Source organism: Panthera onca, chromosome A1 (genome assembly GCF_046562875.1).
Source record: "Panthera onca isolate mPanOnc1 chromosome A1, mPanOnc1 haplotype 2, whole genome shotgun sequence".
Lineage (NCBI taxonomy): Eukaryota > Metazoa > Chordata > Mammalia > Carnivora > Felidae > Panthera > Panthera onca.
The window spans coordinates 29,234,557-29,250,498 of NC_138339.1; the positions used below are offsets into that span (position 1 = coordinate 29,234,557).

The 15,942-nt window shown below is 40.0% G+C and overlaps 1 protein-coding gene across 1 annotated transcript in view; it reads right to left on the reverse strand.

Moving 5' to 3' along the window:
* The window catches only part of RANBP3L (RAN binding protein 3 like), a 283,923-nt gene that overhangs the window by 233,698 nt on the left and 34,283 nt on the right, over positions 1–15,942 (reverse strand). The window lies entirely within an intron of this gene.

The following is a 15,942-nucleotide window of genomic DNA, read 5'->3' on the forward strand; positions in this document are numbered from 1 at the left end:
ACTGGCCTGAAACTGGCGCGCTCATTCCAGCTAGTTTGCTAGTTACACCATCCTGGCAGGCCACGTGCTCAGCAAACTCTGTTTCCAAGTCACTGTGCCCTGGGTGAGCCCTCAAGAGCATTGCTCGGGACCTTGCTATAGGCAGGCCAAAGATTTACGGGTTTTTTAGCTGGGGAACTCCAAGGAGAGTTTCGGTTCTGGTGCCTGGAGTAATACAGAGAAGTTTTGTTTGATCTATTAAGGCAATTGAGATGTTGTAACTCATTTGCAACTGATTTGATTTTACTCCAAAAGTATTTCCCTCCAGCCTCGACTTGGCTTTTGTGCCCTGGAAATCAGGAGAACCGTCTGTGGGTAAAAAGTAAAGAGGTCTAATGGGCAAAGAGAAAGGAACTCAAGGTCCCCCTGCATATGAATATTTTAATTACTTTAGAAGTCCCGCCTCCCTCCAGCCGCTCGCTGGTTCTGCGCGCGCTGTTTCCTTCCCCCGGGGCGGTGCACGGGCTGCGGCTGGGGCTCTCCGAAATGCCACCGCTGTTGCCCTTGGCAATCCTTTATTGTGCAATGCCCTTTCTCAGGAAGATGAATACAAGCTGTACATACCGAGTGTCAGTCACACACTCAGCTGCCACCGGTCTCATTAGGCAGAAACTGAAAGGACCCCGAGGAAAAATAAATGCGGCTGAATCTGGAGTTCAGGGAAGGAGGCAGCAAGGCAAAGAAACTTCCTGCTACGTGGAAGCCACTTCCAGGCAAACAACCCGAAGCCCCCAGCACAGCACATTTCCCTGCCCCCCCCAAGAGCAAGGGCCATTTTAAATTCCATCTCTTTGTCAACCTGTTCCAGGGGTAAAACCCCTCCCGAGGGAGCCACGGGCACAAAGACCCGCGCTAGGTGGAGGTCGGGTGTGCTACACGGGACAGCGCTGGTTTCTCTTACAATGGAGGATGCATCCATCTGTGGAAAGAATGGCACACCAGGGTTTTGTTTTTGTTTTGTTTTTTAATAAAAATCTAGATCTGCCTTTTAGGGGAGAAATACACCATCTTCCCTCTACCCTTCTGAGTTCTAAGCTGAGATAAAAGGCAGACTAACAGGAGAAATACATCATTAGCATGTATACCTTATGCATTCACAGGAGATATGCAAGGAAAATGAGTAAGACCCAGAGGTGGCTTTAGAATTCAGGATTAAATACTATCTTAATAGGGAAAGAGGAGGGAGGGAGGCAGATCATTTACTCTTGGGGGAAAGACTATAGATGGGAGATAAGACAGCGACAAAGTTTGTTAGGGTTGGTATTAATTTCTAGTCTCTTCTCCTATGATCAATCTTCCCCAGTTAAAGACATTCCTAGGGAGGGAGGGGCTTGAGGACAACCCAGTTCCTATTGCCTGACCTGTCCTCTGGCAGATAAGGGGAAATCAGGGAAAGCCTTTTCCTGCATGTATTGTTTTTCAAGTGACTACAGCTCAAAATGATGAACATAATAAAGCATACTGGGATAGCCTGTCCTGAACTACTGTCACATTTCTGCTGCCCTTCAGTCTAGAATTAGTTGTGAAACCTTACGCAAGTCACTTTACCTCCCTGGGACTCTGTCCATCTGTGAAACGAGAAGATTACACTCTAGTTTTCAAGCTTTAAGCTTGTATTTAAGAGAAAACCACAGGCCCAAAATGGTGTCACTTAGGTTAAGACCCCAGGTCAGTAAGCTGAGATTTAATACCTAACCTTAAAACCTAATCTTAATACCTAATGTAATATCTTAATGTGAGCTTTCCCCAGGAATGTTACCCTTAACCAGTCAGGATGGAATTAATTCCCTGGTGAATATTAGAGAATTTACTGAAACACTCCTTTGGGTCCCCTTAGGAGGGCAACCTTCCCAAAGCAACACATTCCTTGTTAATATAGTCCTTCCTTCTTTTTGTTTTGCCCTCTCTCTGCCTTTTGTGTAGTTCACTGGAGCTACCCTCTGCTTGCTGGATGAAATGCTGCCTAATTCATGAGTCGTTTAATAAAACCAATTAGACCGTCAGATTTGCTTGGTTCAGTTTTGGTTTTTAACAGATTTGGTGGCAACGATGGGATCCAAAGTGAACTTTTGACAGCATTCAGGGACAATAAGAAACAAACATGATGCCTTGCAAACCCTTTTGAGTTCACGGTCTTTTTCACCATCTCTGAGGGCCAATGGTGAGTCCCTCTTGGTTTGAGCTCTGCTCTTTTTGAATTCAAGCTACCAACTTAATTGGCTTTCCAGTCTAAGGTTAACGGGTCAGTGGAGACTGATAGGAGCCTCTAACAGAGCACCTGCCCTTGGCCCTTGGTTCAGTCCACAGTTCCACACTGGAGTCCCTTCCCCAGTTCCCACCTGTATTCTGTATTTGCTGGACTTTGCCGACTTAGTCTATTCTGGAAATTGCTGATGGTGCACACAGCCTTCTCTTGGCCAGTCTGCAATAACATCTTTTGGTTACTGCTGGTGTGTTAAGGTGCGTATGTTTGTTTTTCTTGTATTGTGTAAATGAAGTCTTAGCTAATGGGATCCTTAAATTCTAAAGAGTCTGGTGCAGGGGTTCCTGGGTGGCTCAGTCGGTTGAGTGTCTGACTCTTGATTTCAGCTCAGGTCATGATCTCACAGTTCATAGGATCGAGCACTACATCAGGCTCAGTGCTGAGAGCACAGAGCCTTCTTGGGATTCTCTTTCTCCCTCTCTCTGTGCCTCTCCCCTGCTCATGCTCTCTCTCTCTCTCAATATGAACAGATAAACTTAAAAAACAAAAACAAAACAAAAAAAAAGAGTCTGGCACAGCACCTCCCAGCACACCTAGAAGTCATCTTATGTCCAAAAACTGAGGCAGGGAGCTGTGAATATCTATAAAAATGGCAAAATTTTACTAAAAGCAAACTGGAATCACAATGACCATTATGGGGAATATTCCAATTAGACAAAATCGTTCATTTGAGAAGTTCATTTGAGAGAAAGCGTTCTCCAATTCAACTGAACAGTGTACCCATTTTAGTTGGCAAGCAAAACCTCCGAAAGGTTTCAAAATTCCAAAATCATTTCATTGAAAGTTTTGTTGCAAAAAGCTAATGAAAAATTAAAGATGTGGGAGGTACCTAAAAGACTATAAGACTGACAGAACTATTGCTTTCTTTTTTCTTCCTTTGAGTACTCATCCTAATCTGAATTATTTTTCCACCCTGAAAAGACTACACAATATAAACAAAATGCTTGCAAGTCAATGGCCTTACAGATACCCCCATATCTACCTTCAAAGGAGCCCCCCCCCAATATGGGCCCCTCAGAGTTCACGACACTGAGACATTTTGGGGAGACTCAGAGATACTAGAGCCTGCAGAGGAGATCCTGGAAAAATTGGCAGAAGCCAGTAAAGGATGAAAACTCTTAACAGAATCAGTTCTTCTGAATCTCTGTCTGTAGTGCTCAGTCAAGAGACGAAAATAAAATTTCACACTGTCCCTGCCTTTCCAAATCCAGACCCCTTGGTTATTGATCCTTTTGGGACAGGGAAACTGAAGGACCCCATGAAAAACACTTTTTTTTTTTTTTGCTCCTTTTCCTGCTACTATTCTTGCTACGACCTGCACCCCAACTTTTCACATGCCTTATAGTTCAGATACTGTATGTCCTCTTTGTAAAGGTCAAGAAATTAATGATTTCTTTGGAGTCTTCCAGAACAATAGATAACATCCAAGGAATGACCAGGCAGAGTCCTCAGGTACCATTTCCCAATACCACTGACTCCACACACCTAGACACCAATACCCACGGCTCCAGGCCATCAGTGACTTATGGAGGACGCCTGAGCACTTGTCCTTGTTTTGACCATTCCTAGATGTCTGAGAGGACACATTCACAAGACCAGCATCCTCAATAAAAACCCCAGACCCCCAGCAGAAACAAGAGTGTCCTATCCTCTCTGTGTCTCCCAGATGCTCCATCTGCTACGCCCCATCACTTAGACTATTATGCAAACTCTGCTCTCACTTTCCCTGGGAGTTGGATTTCTATTCCGTGCAAAGCCAAGGGCCCTTTTGGCTGGTCCTGCAGATCCCCTACTGGGTCCTCCTACCCAGGCAGCCTGCATCACTCTCTCTCCCAGAGATAGCAGTTGCTTTCTTGCTTGACTCATTTTGCATAACTGGGCTTGGCTTTCTGCTTGCCTGGGACAGCCCCAGTCATCGGGTCTTTCTTTTGTCTGTCTTTGGGAGTTTGGGGAAGGTAATATCCTTTGCACCCTCTTTGAGGACCTGTCTTACACCCAAGCAGGGCGAGGGGGAGGGGTACTCAATACCGCTAAAAAGATTTAAAATTCTAATTATGTACTCAGAGGGAAAGAAACAAATTGAGGATAATATAGTAGGAAAGGTAGATCAACCTATGTCATTCAAGTGACAATTCAATTCTTTAAGTAAGAGCAACTGTCCTTATCTTACAAATCTTTCGGAAAACAAAAATCAGCTCCAGAGGCAATTCTAAATTTATCTATTTCTTACCAATCCCCAAACTTCCTTTTGTTCATCTTAAAAGGTTAGTAAATCATTGGCCTTAGGAAACCAAAGTCCCCCTTACAGAAACTTACATTCTTTCATTGTTCCTTGAAGTTAAACATCTTATCATGTCTTTGAAATGTAAACACAGCCCACAATCACCTGAGACTAAAAGAAAGAAGAGGAGGAGGCCTTTTTTATTTTTTTTTTATTTTTATTTTTTTAAATTTTTTTTTTTTTAACGTTTATTTATTTTTGAGACAGAGAGAGACAGAGCATGAATGGGGGAGGAGCAGAGAGAGAGGGAGACACAGAATCGAAGCAGGCTCCAGACTCTGAGCCATCAGCCCAGAGCCCGACGTGGGGCTCGAACTCACGGACCACGAGATCGCGAGATCGTGACCTGAGCTGAAGTCGGACACTCAACCGACTGAGCCACCCAGGCGCCCCAAGGAGGCCTTTTTTAAAAATACAAACTGCTAAAAGGGTACTTGTTCCCAAACTCTAGCACAGGTCCCTTAACATTAATTTCAGGGACAAATACAAATCTTAAAAATCTTCTCCACAAATATTAGTAACTATGAGGTCTTTGCGCCTGTGTGTTTGTGTTTATGTTACAAATGTGAGGTACTGTTCTACCCCCAGATGATATTGCTAAAACTAATTTCAAAAAGAGCTCTATTCAGTGGGTTTGAGGACAAGCACTTGTAATGACTGGGCAATTTAAAATACACAAAAAGATAGAAATTAACCTCAATTTTTTTCAAGTGCATGTGACCTGGGAAATTATTTGATATGTAAAGCTAGTTTAAGGTTGATGGTTTAATTAAAACAGACATGTCTTTAGAGTTATCAGCATTAAATACAAAAATTTTATTCTACCTGAATTTACTAGCCAAATAAGCTCATGTAGTCTCATACAAGATTTATAAACATGTGGGAGGGGGGATGGACTAAATGGGTAAGGGGTGGAATTAAGGAATCTACTCCTGAAATCATTGTTGTATTATATGCTAACTAACTCGGATGTAAATTTAAAAAAATAAATAAATTATAAAAAAAAAGATTTGTCAACAAAAAATTAATAGTTTAGGATAATGGCTGAAGTTGTCTAATGTTGAATGAAGTTTTTGTAGGTAATCTAAACATAATTACTGAACAGAAGTGAATTAAGTAAAAGTTAGCAAGAAAAGTTTAAAAAGGAACTTTTCAGCAATATTTATGTCTACTTAAATAGCTTTCCTAAAGCTTTTTGGGCAACCTAAAACCTTAAAAGTTTTTCTGAATGAGGTCAAATGATAAGTTAAGTTCTTTAAATATCCAGATCATTTCCAAATAAGATAAAATACTAAAACATTAATTACTGAACACAGGTTTTCTACTTTTGGCTTCTTATTGCAAAGAAACTAAAAGATATTTTAGATGTGTTAGCACGACATTGGAAAAATGAAAAAGGCATATACTTCTAAAAATTATTCATAAATTTGCAATCTAAAGAATACTGGTGTAACAGTTCACAATTGCTTACTTATAAGCTTTCACTCAAAATTAAGAATTCTGGGAGTTACAAATTCTAATAAATGTAATTAAGACTACTGGAAATAATAAGGGTAACAATTCTATATGCAGGAAAGTTTTGGTAAGAAAAAGCATGACAAATAGAAATACATTTTTGTTGAGGAAAAAGAAAGTAATTTTGTCCTAAAATAACACTGGCTATTCAAAGAGAAAACTTTCAGGGCATCTGTCTGGCTTAGTTGGTAGAGCATGGGAATCTTGAACTCAGGTTGTAAGTTTGAACCTCATATTGGGTGCAGAGATTACTTAAAAACAAAATCTTTTTTTTTTTTTAAGTTTATTTATTTATTTTGAGAGAGAGAAAAAGCATGAGTGGGGGAGGGGCAGAGAGAGAAGGAGAGAGAATCCCAAGCAGGCTCCGCACTGGGAGTGCACAGCCCAATGTGGGGTCAAACCGGTGAATGGTGAGATCATGACCTGAGCCCAAGTCTGACACTTAACTGACTGAGCCACCCAGACGCCCCTAAAAATAAAATATTAAATAAATAAATAAATAAATAAATAAATAAATAAATAAATAAAATAAAAAAGGAAACCTTAAGACAAAATCTAAATTTAAAAAGAAAGTTACAGGTTTGTGGAAAAGAAATCCTTGAAAAGAAATTTTAATAATGTCATCGGCTGGACTTCCACACAAGGCAGCAGCAACAGATTCTATAAAGATTGTGACACATGCAGATGAAGTCCATTAAATGAAATATCAGGGCTGCGAGAAAACCCAGAGGGCTGTTTGGTTCTTCCCGGCTCCCTGACAAACCCCCTTTTTCAGTTTTTGCATTCCTTCACCCACCACAGTGCATTTCAGAGGACTCAGATTATAAATAGACATTAGTGGGAAACTTCTATTAAAAAAAAAAAAAAGTGTGATTTGGCATGTCCATAATCCTGGAAACTGTTTTTGTCTCCGAGTCCTCAGACCTATTCCCTCTGGACCCTCTGAACACCTACAGTTTAACCTCATTCATACAGATGCCACTTTGTAAGTATTATCAATATGTTCTTGTTACACATGTTTTCTGGATGGGCTGAAGCCTTTCCTGATGCTCTCACAGTAGGAAAATAAGAAGAAAAGCCGTTCAAAAATGTGTTTCCCACTTAGGATATGATATACCTTCTATAATCTCCAGTGATCAAGGCATCCACTTCACTGAGCAAATCATACAAGTCTTAACAAAACCTTGCAGACTTCTTGGAATTCTGCCAGTGTACAACCTTCGGCTGATCCCTGTTGTCTCATGCTAGTGTGGCTACCTACTGTAAGTCTCTAATGCATATGTTCAAGCCCGTCATCAACAGATGAAAGAAGCCTTCTTGGGTCCCAATTCAAAGGATTCCGCTGAGGGGCACCTGGGTGGCTCAGTCGGTCAGGCGTCTGACTTCCGCTCAGGTCATGATCTCATGGTTTGCGCCCTGCATGTCAGTTGTCAGTGCAGAGCCTACTTCAGATACTCTGTCCCCCTCTCTTTCTACGTCTCCCCCACACATGCACATGCACGTTCTCTCTCTCTCAAAAATAAACATTAAAAAGAATTTTTAAAAATATATATATATAAAAAACAAAAAAACCCACAAAGGATTCTGTTGATCATAGTTTAGAGCCTGGTGTTTAGGTATTTTGGAAATGTTATCAGAGAAAACCAGCTCTGGAGCCCCACTGAAAAGGAACTTACCAAGCTCTGCTGACCACAGACACTGCTACAGAGCTAGAACGTATCAAGCCCTGGGCTCACATCACACAGCTAAAGAAGGCTCCATGTGGCACCTGGTCCTATATAGAGGCTGGAGCCTCCAAATCAAATTGACGAGGAAAAGCAGTAGTGACATTGAGGCAGACTCTTTCTGCCCAAGACGACAGATCAAGAATTCACAGTTTAACTGAACGTGAAACCCTGTCTCCTTCTTTTCCTTTCCTTTCTGTTGGCATTGGCCTAGAAAGATAATGCCTCATCTTCACCTCCAAGGCCATTACTGAGGGTGCGGGGTGGGGGTAACCTCTGCAATTCGAACAATGTTTTATTTAAGGCTAGGGAAAAAATCTACCTGTGCCCCTAACTTTTCACAAGCAAAATAAGACATCTCATTGGTCGACTCCTCTAAATTCACATTATTGAGTTAAAAAGGATGTTGCAGGAAGCTTTCATGATTCAGGATTTACTCCCTCTGGCAGGTCCCTATTTCCCTGGTTAGGGCAAATATAAACAAGGCTGTCAAGCCTGCATGTCAGCTTTTATCATCCAAAAGCTTTAAATGGATGTTCACAGCTGCTAGCCACCAAGCAAGAGATCACCCTAAGACTGGAACGTCAGAAAAGGCACACAGAAGATGACCGACTTAAGGAATGTGAACCTAAAGCCATAACGTACAGAGATAAAGCAAAATGTCACGGCCCGCGAATGCCAGTGAAGGATCAGCAAACTTGAGAGAACCAGCAAGAGGTAGCTGAGAGTGGCACTAATGTCTTAAATTTTGATCACATGTCTGAGTTAGAGGAAGTCTGATCAAAAGGAGGGAACTGTTAAGAAAACCATAGGCCCAAAATGGTATTACTTAGGTTAAGGCCCCAAGTCAGGAAACCCAGACTTAACACCTAACCCAACTCCAGTTTCAACACCCCCCAGGAATGTAACCTTTAACCAGTCAGCATGAAATTTCCTGGTCAATACTAGAGAGTTTGCTGGTAGACCCCTTTGGCTCCCCTCAGGAGGTCAACCTTGGCTAAAGAATGCATTCCTTGCTAATACATTTCTTCTTTTTGTTATGCCTCTCTCTGCCTTTAAAAACCTTTCTTTCATTTAGCTGAATGGAGCTCCCCTCTACCTGCTGGACCTGATGCTGCCCTGATTTGTGAATCACTTAATAACACCAATTAGATCATCAGCTTTATTCGGTTGTATTTATTTACTTTTGGTTGCTGTCTGGAACCCTGAGCTCATAGGACACCAGTCAGAATTCCGCAGAGTACACGTTTTCTACGAGGGAGACCATTCTACTTTGATTTGTTTTGCTGCATTTTACCTTTTGTCTGGTATGCCTGACACATACTGATAAATAAAACAATTGATCTGAGCTACAAGGAGCCAAAATGGTAAGGGCAGAAATGATTTCATAAACAAAACAAAACAAAACAAACAAACAAAAAACTGCCTGGTCCTGTGCCCCAAAACCTCCTTTCTTTTAAAAACAAACAAACAAACAACCCCCCCCCCCTTTTTTTTTTCAAGTTTATTTCTGGGACACCTGGGTGGCTCAATTGGTTAAGTGTCAGACTTCACCTCAGGTCACAATCTCATGGTTCACTCGTGGGGCTCTGTGCTGACAACTCAGAGCCTGGAGGCTGCCTCAGATTCTGTGTCTCCCTCCCTCTCTCTGCCCCTCCCCTGCTTGCACCCTGTCTCTCTCTCTCTCAAAAATAAATAATAAACATTTAAATAAATAAACAAATAAATAAAGTTTATTTCTTTATTTTGAGAGAGACAGTGTGCACATGAGCAGGGTAGGAGCAGAGAGAGAGAGAGAGAGGCAGAGAGAGAATCCCAAGCAGGCTGCATGTTGTTAGCATAGAGTCCAATGTGGAGCTTGATCCCATGAACCATGAGATCATGACCTGAGCCGAGATCAAGAAGCAGTCGCTTAACCAACTGATCCACCTAGGTTCCCCCAAACCTCCTTTCTGTATACAGTGATCAGGCCACCTTTGAGTTTTTAGACTCTTAGTAGAAAGAAACAAAATTTCTATTTTGAATGTTTCCTGTAGAACTCCGTACTTGGCCCTATACAAATTATCTTAAAGTTCACTCTTATGGCTTCAGTTTATCCAGGCTTAGTTCCTTGTGATAACATTAAACCAAATGTCATACAGCAAAATGTCATTTATCCAGCATCATGGAGCTCTATCAGCCAATGTTCTTCGTGACATGCCACGGAATCAATACTAGCGAGTTTGAGCTGGAGATAAATGTCTTTCTTTAAGGATATCACTGTGGGAGGCATTTTTCACCTATGACCTTGTAATCAAGGACATTATCCAAATTACATCACTTCTGCTGCTGCTACCTAGGTAAACTAAGTCAGTGGAGCACCAGCTGACCTTTCCCTTCTTTTCTATTTTTTTCCAGTTTTATTGAAATATAACTGACATATAACATTATCTAAGCTTAAGGTATGCAACATAGTGATTTGATATATGTGTATACAATAAAATGATTATCACAATAAGTGTAGTTAAAATCTATTACCTCATAGTTACAATTTTTGATAAGAACTTTTAAGATATACTTTCTTAGCCATGTTCAAATAAATAATACAGTATTATTAACTACAGTCAGCATGTTATACCTTACATACCCAGAATTAATTAATCTCACAACTGGAAGTTTGTACCTTTTGACCACCTTCACCCAGCTCTCCTGTCCCTTGACTCCCCACCCTGGCAGCCATCAATCTATTCTCTGTATCTATAAGTTTGGGGTTTTGTTTTGTTTTTTTTTTTTAGATTCCACATATAAGTGAATAATACAAGTAAATACAGTATTTGTCTTTCTCTAATTTATTTCACTTAGCATAGCACCCTCAGGGTCCATCCATGTTATCACAAATGGCAGAATTTCCTTCTTTTGGGGGGGGGGGCTGTGTAACACTTCATTTTAATAAGAAACCTGGGTTGCAGTACTTATTTTTTTAAGCTTTTATATATCTAGAGAGAGAGTGAAAGCAGGGGAGGGGCAGAGAGCGATAATCCCAAGCAGGCTCAGCATTGTCGGCACAGAGCCCACTGTGGGGCTCAAACTCACAAATGGCAAGATCATGACCTGAGCCAAAGTCGACCCTTAACTGACTGAGCCACCCAGGGGCCCCAACAACAGTTGCTTTCTTAAAGATTAGTTCTTATCAACCTTGAATGACTATGGGTTATTTTGTGAAGGAAGACAATGTGTGTTCCTGTAAAATTAAATTTTATCTTTATTCCTTCTCATGAAAATCTGTATACACAGGAATTGAAGCTCTTTGAACGAGTATTAAAAATCTATATAAGTGTACAAACAAGCTGAGGGGTAAAACTGTTTACTCTTATAAAATATCTTTAATTACCTGAGTATAATAAATTGTGTACATATAAATGTGTGTCTATATGCTTTCCTTTAAATATATTTGAAAAGAAGTTTGAAACTTGATTATACTATTTATTATTGGCACAGTACTTTGAATTATGCCACAATGAATTATACTACCTTGTAAAGGTAGACTCATATTTTTTTGATATTTAACAATGCTTAACACTTTAAAATGCCACTTCTGGGGAATGAACCTGGTATAACACACTTGAATATGTGTGATGCCATACTTTTAAAAATAAAACATAAATTATGCTTATTTACTGTTTTCTTCAGTTTAATCTTGGTCATGTTTTAGTGTACATTTTTAATTTTTTTCTTAAAGTAACACTTTGGCGTGGACATTACTACAGGTTTTCGATGAATATAATGAATGCATGGAATTCAACTGAATTTGCATGGTCTTAAGAATTTTTTTCTGTGTGTATAAATTTAGCTGCTATTAACAGAAGAGAGAACTTTCTGTGAGTGGCCATGTGCGTTAATCAAATATAATTTTTCTGAGATCTTCGATTAATCTCACTTTATTTTTTTCAATATATGAAATTTATTGTCAAATTGGTTTCCATACAACACCCAGTGCTCATCCCAAAAGGTGCCCTCCTCAATACCCATCACCCACCCTCCCCTCCCTTCCACCCCCCATCAACCCTCAGTTTGTTCAGTTTTTAAGAGTCTCTTATGCTTTGGCTCTCTCCCACTCTAACCTCTTTTTTTTTTTCCTTCCCCTCCTCCATGGGTTTCTGTTAAGTTTCTTAGGATCCACATAAGAGTGAAAACATATGGTATCTGTCTTTCTCTGTATGGCTTATTTCACTTAGCATCACACTCTCCAGTTCCATCCACTTTGCTACAAAGGGCCATATTTCGTTCTTTCTCATTGCCACGTAGTACTGCAATGTGTATATAAACCACAATTTCTTTATCCATTCATCAGTTGATGGACATTTAGGCTCTTTCCATAATTTGGCTATTGTTGAGAGTGCTGCTATAAACATTGGGGTACAAATGCCCCTATGCATCAGTACTCCTGTATCCCTTGGGTAAATTCCTAGCAGTGCTATTGCTGGGTCATAGGGTAGGTCTATTTTTAATTTTCTGAGGAACCTCCACACTGTTTTCCAGAGTGGCTGCACCAATTTGCATTCCCACCAACAGTGCAAGAGGGTTCCTGTTTCTCCACATCCTCTCCAGCATCTATAGTCTCCTGATTTGTTCGTTTTGGCCACTCTGACTGGCGTGAGGTGATATCTGAGTGTGGTTTTGATTTGTATTTCCCTGATAAGGAGCGACGCTGAGCATCTTTTCATGTGCCTGTTGGCCATCCAGATGTCTTCCTTAGAGAAGTGTCTATTCATGTTTTCTGCCCATTTCTTCACTGGGTTATTTGCTTTTCGGGTGTGGAGTTTGGTGAGCTCTTTATAGATTTTGGATACTAGCCCTTTGTTCGATATGTCATTTGCAAATATCTTTTCCCATTCTGTTGGTTGCCTTTTAGTTTTGTTGGTTGTTTCCTTTGCTGTGCAGAAGCTTTTTATCTTCATAAGGTCCCAGTAATTCATTTTTGCTCTTAATTCCCTTGCCTTTGGGGATGTGTCGAGTAAGAGATTGCTACGGCTGAGGTCAGAGAGGTCTTTTCCTGCTTTCTCCTCTAGGGTTTTGATGGTTTCCTGTCTCACATTCAGGTCCTTTATCCATTTTGAGTTTATTTTTGTGAATGGTGTGAGAAAGTGGTCTAGTTTCAACCTTCTGCATGTTGCTGTCCAGTTCTCCCAGCACCATTTGTTAAAGAGACTGTCTTTTTTCCATTGGATGTTCTTTCCTGCTTTGTCAAAGATGAGTTGGCCATACGTTTGTGGGTCTAGTTCTGGGGTTTCTATTCTATTCCATTGGTCTATGTGTCTTTTTTTGTGCCAATACCATGCTGTCTTAATGATTACATCTTTGTAGTAGAGGCTAAAGTCTGGGATTGTGATGCCTCCTGCTTTGGTCTTCTTCTTCAAAATTACTTGGACTATTCAGGGCCTTTTGTGGTTCCATATGAATTTTAGAATTGCTTGTTCTAGTTTTGAGAAGAATGCTGGTGCAATTTTGATTGGGATTGCATTGAATGTGTAGATAGCTTTGGGTAGTATTGACATTTTGACAATATTTATTCTTCCAATCCATGAGCAGGGAATGTCTTTCCATTTCTTTATATCTTCTTCAATTACCTGCATAAGCTTTCTATAGTTTTCAGCATACAGATCTTTTACATCTTTGGTTAGATTTATTCCTAGGTATTTTATGTTTCTTGGTGCAATTGTGAATGGGATCAGTTTCTTTATCTGTCTTTCTGTTGCTTCATTGTTAGTGTATAAGAATGCAACTGATTTCTGTACATTGATTTTGTATCCTGCAACTTTGCTGAATTCATGTATCAGTTCTAGCAGACTTTTGGTGGAGTCTATCGGATTTTCCATGTATAATATCATGTCATCTGCAAAAAGCAAAAGCTTGACTTCACCTTTGCCAATTTTGATGCCTTTGATTTCCTTTTGTTGTCTGATTGCTGATGCTAGAACTCCCAACACTATGTTAAACAACAGCGGTGAGAGTGGGCATCCCTGTCGTGTTCCTGATCTCAGGGAAAAAGCTCTCAGTTTTTCCCCATTGAGGATGATGTTAGCTGTGGGCTTTTCATAAATGGCTTTTATGATGTTTAAGTATGTTCCTTCTATCCCGACTTTCTCAAGGGTTTTTATTAAGAAAGGGTGCTGGATTTTGTCAAAGGCCTTTCCTGCATCGATTGACAGGATCATATGGTTCTTATCTTTTCTTTTATTAATGTGATGTATCACGTTGATTGATTTGCGAATGTTGAACCAGCCCTGCATCCCAGGAATGAATCCCACTTGATCATGGTGAATAATTCTTTTTATATGCTGTTGAGTTCGATTTGCTAGTATCTTATTGAGAATTTTTGTATCCATATTCATCAGGGATATTGGCCTGTAGTTCCCTTTTTTTACTGGGTCTCTGGTTTAGGAATCAAAGGAATACTGGCTTCATAGAATGAGTCTGGAAGTTTTCCTTCCCTTTCTATTTCTTGGAATAGCTTGAGAAGGATAGGTATTATCTCTGCTTTAAACGTCTGGTAGAACTCCCCTGGGAAGCCATCTGGTCCTGGACTCTTATTTGTTGGGAGATTTTTGATAACCGATTCAATTTCTTTGCTGGTTATGAGTCTGTTCAAGCTTTCTATTTCCTCCTGATTGAGTTTTGGAAGAGTGTGGGTGTTTAGGAATTTGTCCATTTCTTCCAGGTTGTCCAATTTGTTGGCATATAATTTTTCATAGTATTCCCTGATAATTGTTTGTATCTCTGAGGGATTGGTTGTAATAATTCCATTTTCATTCATGATTTTATCTATTTGGGTCATCTTCCTTTTCTTTTTGAGAAGCCTGGCTAGAGGTTTGTCAATTTTGTTAATTTTTTCAAAAAACCAACTCTTGGTTTCGTTGATCTGCTCTGCAGTTTTTTTAGATTCTATATTGTTTATTTCTGCTCTGATCTTTATTATTTCTCTTCTTCTGCTGGGTTTAGGCTGCCTTTGCTGTTCTGCTTCTATTTCCTTTAGGTGTGTTGTTAGATTTTGTATTTGGGATTTTTCTTGTTTCTTGAGATAGGCCTGGATTGCGATGTATTTTCCTCTCAGGACTGCCTTCGCTGCATCCCAAAGCATTTTTGGATTGTTGTATTTTCATTTTCGTTTGTTTCCATATATTTTTTAGTTTCTTCTCTAATTGTCTGGTTGACCCACTCATTCTTTAGTAGGGTGTTCTTTAACCTCCATGCTTTTGGAGGTTTTCCAGACTTTTTCCTGTGGTTGATTTCAAGCTTCATAGCATTGTGGTCTGAAAGTATGCATGGTATAATTTCAATTCTTGTATACTTATGAAGGGCTGTTTTGTGACCCAGTATCTGATCTATCTTGGAGAATGTTCCATGTGCACTCGAGAAGAAAGTATATTCTGTTGCTTTGGGATGCAGAGTTCTAAATATATCTGTCAAGTCCATCTGATCCAATGTATCATTCAGGGCCCTTGTTTCTTCATTGACCGTGTGTCTAGATGATCTATCCATTTCTGTAAGTGGGGTGTTAAAGTCCCCTGCAATTACCACATTCTTATCAATAAGGTTGCTTATGTTTATGAGTAATTGTTTTATATATTTGGGGGCTCCGGTATTCGGCGCATAGACATTTATAATTGTTAGCTCTTCCTGATGGATAGACCCTGTGATTATTATATAATGCCCTTCTTCATCTCTTGTTACAGCCTTTAATTTAAAGTCTAGTTTGTCTGATAGAAGTATGGCTACTCCAGCTTTCTTTTGGCTTCCAGTAGTATGATAAATATTTCTCCATCCCCTCACTCTCAATCTGAAGGTGTCCTCAGATCTAAAATGAGTCTCTTGTAGACAGCAAATAGATGGGTCTTGTTTTTTTATCCATTCTGATACCCTATGTCTTTTGGTTGGTGCTTTTAATCCATTTACATTCAGTGTTATTATAGAAAGATACAGGTTTAGAGTCATTGTGATGTCTGTATGTTTTATGCTTGTAGCGATGTCTCTGGTACTTTGTCTCACAGGATCCCCCTTAGGATCTCTTGTAGGGCTGGTTTAGTGGTGACAAATTCTTTCAGTTTTTGTTTGTTTGGGAAGACCTTTATCTCTCCTTCTAT